Below are 12,130 nucleotides of genomic sequence, written 5' to 3' on the forward strand. Positions count from 1 at the left end.
ATCAGTTTTTGCCCTCACTTATAACTCCTCAAAGAAGGAGGATAAAGCTGTTTTTAAGGAGATCATGGATGATTTGAAAGCTATTTCAGGTAGAAGCCTACATTTCTCCATGGTTTTAAAGGGAGACACAGAAAGTCTTTTATTCTATTCTCTCTTTTTTTTTTTTTTCTGAATCCTAAGTCTTTTCTGCTTGTGGTGAGGAGAATACAAAATGTTTTTCCTCAAAAGCCAGCATTGTACGGGGTTGTTTGACAAGCTTAAGCTCGGTGATGAGGACAGCCACCTGTTCCAGCAGAAATCACAAAGCCTGGTTTTCACAGACCTCCTTCCTGTCTTCCAAAAGGCCAGAGGTGAATTATATGTTAGGAAAGTGAACCTAGTTGCAAGAGGGATGGGAACATTCAGCACAGGAATTGTTTGAAATTTACTCTTTGGAGAAAAGAAGGGTTAGCTCCCACAAACCTATCCCTTGAAACTGATATTCTGGAATGCTGAAGGACTGAGGAAGCACAGCTGCTTAAAAAATGGGGCTGGCCGGGCTTGGTGGCTCAGCCTGTAATCCCGCGCCTTGGGAGGCTGAGGTGCGTGGATTGCCTGAGTCCGCGGTTCGAGACCCGCCTGGGCAATTTGGCGAGACCTCATCTCTACAATAAATCAAAAATCGGTTGGGCATGGTAGTGCATGCCTGTAGTTCCAGCTACTTGGAAGGCTGAGGCGGAAGGATCGCTGGAGTCCAGCAGGTCGAGGCTGCGGTGGCCAGGAGCGGCCACTGCACTCCAGTCTGGGCGAGAGGATAAGACTCCAACTCAAAAAAATAAATAAATAAATAAATGGGACTGGATTATTTTGCAAACTCTGGAACCTTGGAAACAAGCAAATAAACAAGCAAACAAACCCACTCTTAGCAGAGTCTGTTGATATCTGAACTCATCTAGCAGAGAACTAAGCTAAATGTATACAGGGGCACAAAATCAGACCCTAAGGAAATAGTCAAGAAGCTGAGCCAGAAGGATCTAAAACAAAAAGGGTTCTGTGTCACTTCAAAAGAGGATATTACAAATTCAGCATGCCCACCCAGGTCTTGATTTCTTAATGTATATGCTTTAATTTACTAGGTGTTTCTCTTCGTGCCTCAGTTTTATCAACTGCAAAATAGGAAACATGATAGTAGGGTTTTGGTGAAGACTAAATGAACTAGTACAGGTAAGGCACCAAAAACAGGTCTGACAGCATGCAAAGTGTTTATTAAATGTCTATTTTCCAGGTGACTGCCGCACTGAGTAGACTGAGCATATCATAGGAGAACAGTCCAAGGAAAGGACCTCAGTAGCAGGCATCGAGGTCTCTATACGGGCAGTGTGACATCTCCCTTAGTTGCCTGACACATAACTGGGAGACAGTCATTGATGCCTCCCTCAGAGGCTCGCTGTTAACATAGCAGGAATGTTGCAGCTATTATAGCATCACTCTCAGCAAATAGCAATATTGGAAAGGATAGAACGATTGGTCCCATGTTATCCTACACTAAGCCCAGGAAATGTATTTTAAAGTCCATCCACCTGTAGGTGCTCAACCACAGAACAGTATTTAAGCCTCTTATCCCTGGATAGATTGAGAAAAGCCCGCTATAAGTCCTCACTAGCCCTTCTCATACTTTCTCCTTTCATGGGGGTGGATTTGATTACAGTGAGCCCAGAGAAGTACCTGTGGATGCTGCCCTGGGACAACTTCCAGGCCGACTATGAGGCCAGCTGCTGTGAGGCCTACCTGGGGACATGAAGTCAAATCTGTTTGGAGCTTAGATCCCTTCCACAATGTGGTCTTGTAGGAAGGATTCCAGAGTTTTCTGTTACAGCGGGACTGTAACAGATTTTCAGTTTTTATTAAACTGCTTCCTTATTCACAGCTTAATTCTTTTTAGTCCCAACCAAATGTGTGAGGCTCTGGAGAGAAACATTACCCTGAATTCCATGAATATTCTCTGTGGCTATTCTTGTTCATAATGCTGAACTTAATTCTTTGGTTTTATTTATATGAGCATCAAATCCAAAAATAGCAAAATCCTGCACTGATTGATTATGTCATTATCTATGGATGTTCTGATTCTTGGCTAAGGTGGTTTCTTGGCCACAAATTTCTCACAGGAAGCAAAAAACATCCAAAGCAGAGTTACCATTCCACCAACAAGCAGATCCTGGTAAGGGGAAGATAAGGAGTGCTTAATTGGTTGTACCAGTCCTGGTAATGAAAGGAATGCATTTGAAGGGATAGAGTACAGTCACACAGGCAGCTAGGTTCAAGTCCTGCTGCAGCATGCATGCCGCAATTACACACAACAATAAAAATAATTAATGGAACATCTGACCCGCCGACCTTCAAATACCTACTGCACCACCTCATCAACAATTCTCCTACCTCCCCTGCCACCCGCTGGCTGCCTCATCGGGATACAGCAAGCATGAGAGCTGTACCCAGGCTTTGTTCTTAAGGCTGAACCAAAGGGGAGAGTCCCTCAGTCCCTCCGCCTCGCGCCTGGGCAAATGAATAAGCTACTTGTGTCACTAACGTATTCCAGGTCATGTGCACACACAAACATTATTATATCTCGAAATTACTTTTAAATTACTGTCTTTGGGGTTTTAACCATTTTCCTAGAAATGTGGTTCAGCAAATCTTTACGTGGAGCAAGGATGGCACCCAGTGGCCAAAGTGCTTCATCTCAGACTCTGTTTTCTCACAGATCTGCCATTTGCTTATCTCTTTGGAGACAATGAATTGCCAGGAGATCCTTTTTGAAAGCCAGAGTTGAAGCTCCAAATCACAAGACTTTACCATTAAGTTGAAGTGTGTGCATAAACACACACACACACACACACACACACACACACACACACACACTCACACAAATTGAGACAATACCAGGAGTTAATTCAGAATAGCTAAAACTTTGGAAAATCTTTTCAAATTTACCTCAAGTTTTATGTCAAAATCATCATGTTTCAGATGTGCAGATTATAGTCCATGATGTTTTTAATATCAAGTATCACTATAGGAAATATTATCCAAATGTAAACCCCGTCTCACATTCTTCATTTCATATCTTTCCCCGAATCGTCTCTAGTTCATAAGTTCTCATGCCTTAAACATAAGACTTTATCTCCTGACAAGTGCTTTATCATTAAACTGATGTTTGCAATCTCATATCCTTATCTTTCTTACAAGGTACTTGGCAGGCCTGGAGAGCACAGGATAATAAAGGGAGACTGCTCTTTTTTCTTTGAGATTTCCAGATGTTGAGAGATTTCTATACAGCCAGATAGCCAATCAGACTGTAAGGAAGACAGGCGAGATGATAGAATAATGGATCATACACTCTCTTGCTAAGAATGATGCAATGTCTCTATAATTTTTGCTGTTTCCAATTTCCTTAAGGTTCTAAGCAGTTTGAAATCCCAGGACAAGAAGTTACATAAATAGCACAACCATAATACAAAAAGAAGTTTCTAATAAAACAGCATTATATGTTTATTGCCCAAAGAGTACCACAAACAGTCTTTTTAAATGACTTTGTTAAGTTCAGCCAAAAATTCTGTCTTTCTCAGACATCCTCCTCATTCACATTTGACACATATGCCCCCAAAAGTGTCAAAATACCACAAAGGTTCCAAGAATCAAAGGAGCTAAAAGAAATGACTTAAGGATAACATTCTATGACATTGCTTCCACATTCCTTCTCAGCCACTTGAAGAGCAGCATTGTCTTCAAGGTCAGAATGAAATGCTGGAAAGGAAAAGCAAAAACAGATGGATCCATCTTTTTTGCTGGTTCTTTGATTCTTAGTTGCCTCCTGTTTAAAATGGAGATATGCTAAGCCTGCCCTCACGAAGATGCTGTGAAGCTCAAGTGAAATAATGGATGTAAAAACATTTTTATATACTGCTATTTCTAATTATTTAGACATCATTATTATTTAAATATGTATAGGTAGCATTAGTGTACAGTTTTTATACTGACAAGATTAAGACTCTTGTCTCAAAGTAATCATATATCTTCCTCACGAGTATCATTACATTATATTACACCTCAAACACCATATACTCATGAGGGACTTTGGAAATTACTTACATGTAATTAAATCAAACTGAGCTGTCTTTCACTAAATACTCAAATGGAGCTTACATTCAAAACTTGGGGTATTCAATAATCATAAAAACCCCTAAATACGTTGTCAAAATTTATGTAGTTTTGTGTTTTTATTTTCCTCTTCCCTCCTAGAGATACATTTTTTAAGCTTATAAAATAATACCATTTTATAGTTGGAAATAGCTTTATTCTGCAGGTGAGGAAACTGAACCCCCAAATTTTAAATGAACCAAGAGGTCTGGTGGCTGCTTCATCTATTTACATTTGTTCATTCTTGTCTTACTATATTCATGGTCTTACAGAGACTGCGTCGCAGGGCAGCTCTGGCTACTGAGTCTGCAGAAAACCATTAGGTCATACGTTGTCTACTAACTTCCTATTTCATATGGTGCCTTGGGACCAACAGAATCACGATTCACAAGCATTTAAAAAATTTGGATGAATGCATTTCTAATTGAGAAAAAATATGAAGGACTACCAAGCCAGTGTATGATTTCAAAAATAGGAAAGACAGAATAAGGAACTATACAGAATAACAAATATACATACAAATACTAGAGTATTAGAAAGGCATCTTGAGGGTCAAGAAAATAACAAATTTTTAAAAAATTTAGTCAGCAGGGTGATGGTAGCAGGATATATGAAAGAAAAATCTCATTGACTAGTAAAGAAATTGCTGAATCCACTGGGAACTAAAGGCAAATTCATCAGGGAAGAGAGACATTATCATTACTGAGTGCTCCAAAGAGAATAGTGCCAGCACTTATCCTAAACAACATCAAAAAAAGAATTCTTTTATTTTCTTATAGTTAGGATTCATAGAAAAACCAGGAAATTAACAACCAAGAATATAAAACAAGGGGCTTTAAACAACATACAGCAAAGGTTGAGGGACAATTTTCAGACACTTCCATTGCCAAAGATCCCTGCTTTTCTACAAGATTCTATCCATGCATTTCAATTTCCTCTGTCATAAAAATGGCAGATATTTAAATAAGTTTGGCCACAATGTAGAAATTTTTCCACACCCAGGTGCAAGGCATGGCTTTAGGTGATACAAGGGTTACAAAAATGAATAAGTCAAAGACTCTCTCCTAAAAATGCTTCTAAGTTTAACTATTTGATTAGACAGATACACCAAGATTTATATTACAAGGTAGAAAGTGATGAGTATGATAGAAACAAAATGGCAAATGAGAAAATCACTTTTGCCTGAAGGACAGTCAGAATGACTTCATGGAGAGAGGGGCAATTGAGCAGGGTCAGACGGATTGTTAGGACTTAAAATATGTGGAGCTAGGGAGAAGAAAGAGAAGAAAGATTTTTTTTTAAAGGGCAGGGAATGGGCAGGCAATATAAAATAAAACTAGTGTGAAGGGCGGGTACATGGAAGCATGGGAAATAGGCTGGAAAAGTGAACTAGAGGTTAGAGTTCAGAGTACTTTTAAAGTCCAAAGAAAGAATTCGAATGGACAGAATCCAGAGGTTTCTAGAATATGCTAAGTTTTGTGAGCTGGAACCTGCATCAACAGAAGAGTACTGTTCATCTGGCTGATGTGCACAGGATGGATTTGAGAGAGGGTCAAGAGGAGGAGACAGGGAGTCCAGCCTAGAGAGCAGTGTGCACCAATGATCTGCAAGAGAGAGAATGAGATCGGAGGACTGTGAGGACATATGGGAGTGAGGAATGTTTTGAGGGCAGAATGGACGGGATTGCATGAGGGGGTGAGAAGGGGTGACTAAAGTGATTGTACAATTATAGCCAAAGTGTGCATCTGGAGAGTGAGGGTGAGGGACGCCTAACTGTCAGGAGGTCATAGCCTCTGGGAATACTGAACAGACAGCAGAGAAAAGTCAACTGTCATGGTGGTTAAGCCACGCCCATATCATGGAGGTGAGGATCTGCACAGTCTTCATTTCCTGCGCTCCACATCTGTAGTTACCAATGGTTCTAATGAAAGGAAAACCAGAAAGAAGGAAGAGTGGTACAATCCCAGATGCCCCAGTGTTCTGGAAGGTTCTAACACCTTTAGCCTTTACAGTTGCCTTCTCAGTTGAGGGGCTAGGAATCCATGGGGCCACACTATTGCTCTCCCTTGGAATTTCAGGACTTGTCATGACTCTGTTCTTAGTGCTCTGAAACAAAAAATGAGTCATCCTTTATTTAACAACCTCAGGTTCAGACCCCTTCCAGCGTGACACCTGGGGAAATGCAGGAAGTCAGTTGTGCTAATGTGGAGAGGGTGGGAGAAAGCCTTCCAGGTTCATTCTTCCTCCCCGGGAAAGGAGATGTTCACAGTGACCTTCTGGGGACAGTGTCCCTGCTTTGTTTTCAAAGAAAGAAGTGACAAATAGTGGTTGATAAGAGGGGAGGTCAGGGTCACCACAGGATGTATTTTGGTCAGGCAGGTCCTTGAAGGGCCCTCAATCCGTAGTGCTTAGCTCAGCAGGAGGAAAGGCCAGTCTGGGCTGGTGGACCTGACTCCCCTCACACCACCCCCTTCCCCTGTATCTCTAATACTCAAGAGTGACAAAGGACAACCATCCTTTTTTTGATGTGGCATTTGATTAAGACACAATTCATAAAGAGGGTTGGACATTTGAACACAAATGTCACATATTTATGGATGTGTCCTGAGCAGCACAAGCTGCCTGCTCGTGGCTGCCTTGGGAGCAGGAGATGCCCTTTCGGGTGCTGATGCAGCTCTTTCTGCCACAGCCAATTTCCTGGTGAAGGTTCAATAACTTTCCCTGACGATAAAAAAATCTGGGATATTAAACTTGGCATAAATACTATTTAAAGTCAAAACAATTTCCTAAATTCAAGAGGCGGGGATAAAGGAGGAAACAGGATAGATTAGGTATAAGGTGATACCCAAATTCCATGCATAGGGCTGCAAGGCTATCTTTTCAACAACCTTAGGGGGATGGATGTGAAAGCTGTTGTTGAGGTGTCCGAAGGTGGCACTTCAGAAAGGGCAAGAGAACTGAGACAATAAAGAAACAAGAGAAAGTGCTTGCTCCCGCTTTGGCACCCCAAGGACCTGAATTATTCCCAGACTGTGGAGGAGCCTCTGTGGGGCACCCACCCAGAGGGAAAGTAGCTGCAGATGCCTCCTACTAACTGGGTGGGCAGCAAGTTCCCTGGACTCTGCCATCCTGCAGCCCCAGGACAGGGCTTGCCCTCTCTCCCTCCTCTGTATGTGTTGCCTGAGTTTGGGCAAATGCTCCCACTCTGCACAGTGCACTCATCCTTTGCAAGAGGCTGCTGCAAGGATTGGGCTTTTCCATGGCTTTAGGTTGGACAGGGTAGTGGTTAGCATATGTGGTGCCTTTGTGACAACTAGAAAAAGGAGTGCTCTCGGGAGGATTGATCAGTAGAGAGAACTGTATGTACTTGCCAACCAAGGGAGGGGGCACCCCTTATTTTTGCCTGCTGTGCCAGGGCCCTTGTGCAGGGCACATGGCAGACACATCTCCTGGCATAACTGTAAGTGGAGGGAGGTGGTATTTACAGGTCCTGGGGGCTGAGGCTTCTGATTATACACATTAGACTATTTCATGGATCAAAGTGTCTTCTCAAGTCCATTTTTAAAAGCCTAATAAGTCACATCCCATTGCTCAGTCTGCAGAGGAAGCCATAAGGTCTTATTTTTTGATGCTTCCGTTCTTATTTTGGTATATAAATGCCACAGAAGTACCTATTCTTGGCACTTTATTTTATTTACTTTACCAGGATATTAATTTGTGGCCTGGGCATTAACATTGAAAGCTTGAAATATGTAAGAGGAAGTCCAAATCCAAACATTCAACATGAGTTATTGGAGCTTAATTACTGAGGCAGTTATAGTGCTGTAAACGAGTTCATTTCTGATTGCAGCCGTAACCCATGCAGCTCTGAATTGAAGGAAGGGATGATAGAAGGTGGCAATATAACACGAGAACGTCCATGAGTTGATTTTAATTGGTAAACTGGTAATATATAGTGATAATTGTTTGGTCTGTCCACCGCATTGGAATCTAAGGAAAGTACATAAAATTACAGGAGCATATAATTGGTGTACTAAACTCATTTTCTTATGTTATCACAGCTGGCATCTTCAGGTTATTAAAAGCCTTTAAACCAGCCATCTTCAAGGAGATGTAATTGTCAATATGGTCTTTATACATTATTTCTGTTAACATAGAGCTGAAAAGATATAAACAGGCACTAAAATCTGCACAGATTTTCTGTATATAACTTTCTTATTTCAAGTTCATGGAAGATCTGCACATGTTCATGAGGATTAAAACCCATTTTTTAGATCCTATTTTCCTCATTAGATGCGCAGAACAATCAACCCATAAAGCATAATTTTTGAACTATATAACATGAATCTGACCTTTAAAATAGTTAATTCATTAGTTCCAAGAAGTTCTATGATCTTTTTTCATGTATGTATAGGTGGCTCTACACAAATGATTGTTTCCTGAGGTATTATCAGAACCAGGAAAAATAGGCACAAATTCCAACATTCTTGGATAAGTAATTATATGTTGTTTTATCTACTGGCTGGACAATGGTGGGACACTTCTAGAAAGGTTTCAAAGTCTAATCCCATTCACCCACCCACCACTACACACTCCTCAGAGAGATTTTTTTTTTCTCAACAAAAGAAATAGGGCTATCAGAACAAAACAACACAAAACCAGAAGCAACCCTTCTCCCCCAGAAGGCATCCTAGAAGAAAAAACTCCCAAAGCAATAAAGGGCGTAAAATAAGAAAACCAGACACAAAGAAAGGTAAGGTGGTATCAGCCTAGCATTTATGATTACTAAAGATTCACCATAGGTTTATCTTACATGAAATCTATCTCTTTTAGGCCCCACCACCTATGAGCACAAATAATAGCAAGTTAAAAGTAATTAACGGTACATATCACACTCTCCAATAGTGTGGCATCTTCATTTTTTCTACGTGTCTCTGGGAGTCCTCAGGGTATATCTTACCTATCCAGAAAATGTGACCACTCAGCCTGCATTGATTGCTCCAGTCTCTGCTGGTCATACTGGTAGGAACATAGCTTGCCCCTGGTCTGTAGTGATACTTCCTTCTGTTGGACTGCTGCTGTGTGCTGTTGACACCGTGGACCTTGAGCTGTTGGGAACACCTAATGCACTGAAACCACACTGAAGGCCATGACTTTTGTGTTCACTCATGTTCTCAGCCATGATCATGAAGTCACGGGAGGTCGAGGTAAGGGGAAAAATCCAAGGTACAAAGCCCCTGCTGAACTTGAAATCACCTAGGCACCAAGGAAGAATTCTTGACTCAGAAGATCTCTTGGTCTCTTATGTAGATCACCACGTCTTACTGGTCTCCCAGACATCTCTGCGTCCCAGATGTGGTGCTACTTGGGTTTCAACTGAAATCTGTCATATGTATATATGCTATATTTGACTTCCAGATCTTTTTCAGCACTAGGTGATGAAATCAGTTTCCTCTCAAACTATGGTTTAACCTGTGAACTGATCACTAGGCTAAGTATAATCCAATACGTTGGTACTCAGCCATACTTTAACTCATGAAATCTCATGGATAATTATAATTTCGGATTTCAAATCAGAACACACATTCAAAAACATTTTACCATCTCCATTAAGAAAGTACTACAGGCCAGGCGCTGCGGCTCACACCTATAATCCCAGCACTCTGGGAGGCTGAGGCAAGAGGATCGTGGGAGGTCAAGAGTTTGAGAATAGTCTGGACAACACACTAAGACCTTGTCTCTACAAAAAATTTTTTAAAAAAGTAGTTGGGTGTGGTGGTGCACGCCTGTAGTCCCAGCTACTCAAGAGGCTAAGGTGGAAGGATTGCCTTAGCTCAGGAGGTCCAGTTTGAGGTGAGCCATGATCCTGCCACTGTACTCTAGCCTGGGCAACAGAAAGTAGCACTACAGGAAGCAAAGTTTCAATATTTGAATGTAAACATGATTTGTCACATATATAGGTCAAAATAAAGCATTTATTTACTGTTACTTAGCTACAATGTTAGGAAAACTGCCATTGCACATACTCCAGCCTGGAATTTCAGTAAATGCTTTTCACTATCCATGTGCAGGATTATTTTAAGCCTACTACATTTTAATGTTATTGCTGCAGTTATAACAGACATCAGCCACCAATTATGATAATGTTTTATTTACCTTATATATCAAGAAAGCCATTTGGTTAAAATTATCTACTATATCTCAATTACATTGTAATAGGATACTAGCCTATTATCTTTCAGAATAAAATTTGGATAAATCAGTGAAGTTAATAATCTTGATAATTTTAAGATGAAATAACCCTTTGTTCTCAAATTTAAATACTTCATATTTTAGTATGTTTGTAAGCTAATAATAGAAAAAAGCATGACAAATTCCAGGATATTGGAGTTTTCCTTACTCTAAGGAATGAAGCCTGAATGGAGGTCAGTAACCTTTAGAAAGGAGACAGCTGTGAATTTTGGCCTGCTCAGACCAAGTCTCATTAAGTAGCCCTTACGGTCATATTTAGCCCACTGTGGGCCTTGCTGTGCTTCTCCATGCCTACCCCTTCCCTCTTTTAGCAATGATGATAATTACAATAACAGCGAGAATAATATAGACATCATATTAGCACGAACTGAGTATTTCCATAAATAGGATCTCTTGGTAACTGAACCTTCTTTGTTAAAGTAAAAAAGTCCAAATATTTTTAATGGAAATGCTTATAAAATGTATATACATTGAAAAATTTATATAAAATGATTATATACTATTATGGTTTTAACGCTTTTATACTGTCTAGTTGTTTTGAGTTCTAGAGCACTAATGCTCTTGGATTTATTTAGTCATTCATTCACTTATCCAGTCATTCACCCATTCAACAAGTATTTATTGAGTGTTAGTATGTTCCAAGAACTATAAAAGACTGTAGAGAAACAACCTTTAACAAAATAGACATAAAGCTCTGCCCTGATGGAACTCGAAACCGAGTTGGTATGTGGGAGGTCTGCCTCTCCAACAAATGGGCCCTGACTGCTGTGGTTTTGGTTGCTCTGTCTCCTTCCCTGCTGTCAGCTGTCACCTCTTGCTGATGCCATATCTCCCCTTTAATTGGGGTTACCATGCAGGTCTTTTCCCTAAGCATCACTCTAAACCAATAACAAACCATATCCCTGAATGGAGCCCAAGCAGCTCATTGGTTAGTTATAGATGTGTTTCTTGCCTTTGTGAAGAGTTCTATTCCTACTCACCGTGTTTGGGATTTTCTTTTGTTTTCTTTCATTGCTCATGTGACTCAATTCTAATCCTCTGATTCAATTATCAGGCCTAAAGGTCTCTGTACCATCTATATGCAAACAAGACTCTTTGAAAAATAACCATCCCTAAGTGATACTGCATATTAGAAATGCAGTACAAAACATGATCTTTCTTTTGATCGAGTTTGTTTTTCCTGATAATTCTCTGAACCCCCACAAACATTTTAAAAGGGAGGCACCAGAACTTTCAAAAGGAAAGAAAATCAGTTTCCCTACACTCCTATATTTTGACCATTGCTAAAAGCTGTCTGGTAGAAGTGCAGGGAGACAAGCAAATGAACTGCATTTAAAGGAATGGTGGTGGCTAAGGTGAAAAGGAATGTCAACAATTCATTCACAGACTCATCAGATATAGGAGGTGGAAGGGGTTACCCTGTATGCCAGTGAAGCACAGTGGTTAAGAACTCCAGTTCTGGGACTAGATTACTATACTTTTTACAGTCATTTGACCTTGGCCTGGTTACTCAACATCTCTGTGCCTCAGTTTATTCATCTATAAAATAGCATGTACTTCACAGGACTGTGAGGACTAAATGAATCAATACAGGCAAAATGCCTTGTATTGTGCCTGGCATACAGTAAGCACTTGGTAAGTATGAGCTATTATTATCTCAATCTTTTCACTTATTTTTACAGATGGTGATATTAAGTGAATAACT

The 12,130-nt window shown here is 40.4% G+C and overlaps 1 protein-coding gene across 2 annotated transcripts in view; it reads right to left on the reverse strand.

Annotated features, from left to right (window-relative positions):
• The window catches only part of PDE11A (phosphodiesterase 11A), a 424,947-nt gene that overhangs the window by 133,208 nt on the left and 279,609 nt on the right, over positions 1-12,130 (reverse strand). The window lies entirely within an intron of this gene.

This window comes from Carlito syrichta, unplaced genomic scaffold (genome assembly GCF_000164805.1).
Source record: "Carlito syrichta isolate Samal-C Ts95f unplaced genomic scaffold, Tarsius_syrichta-2.0.1 Scaffold303265, whole genome shotgun sequence".
NCBI classification, from domain to species: Eukaryota; Metazoa; Chordata; class Mammalia; order Primates; family Tarsiidae; genus Carlito; species Carlito syrichta.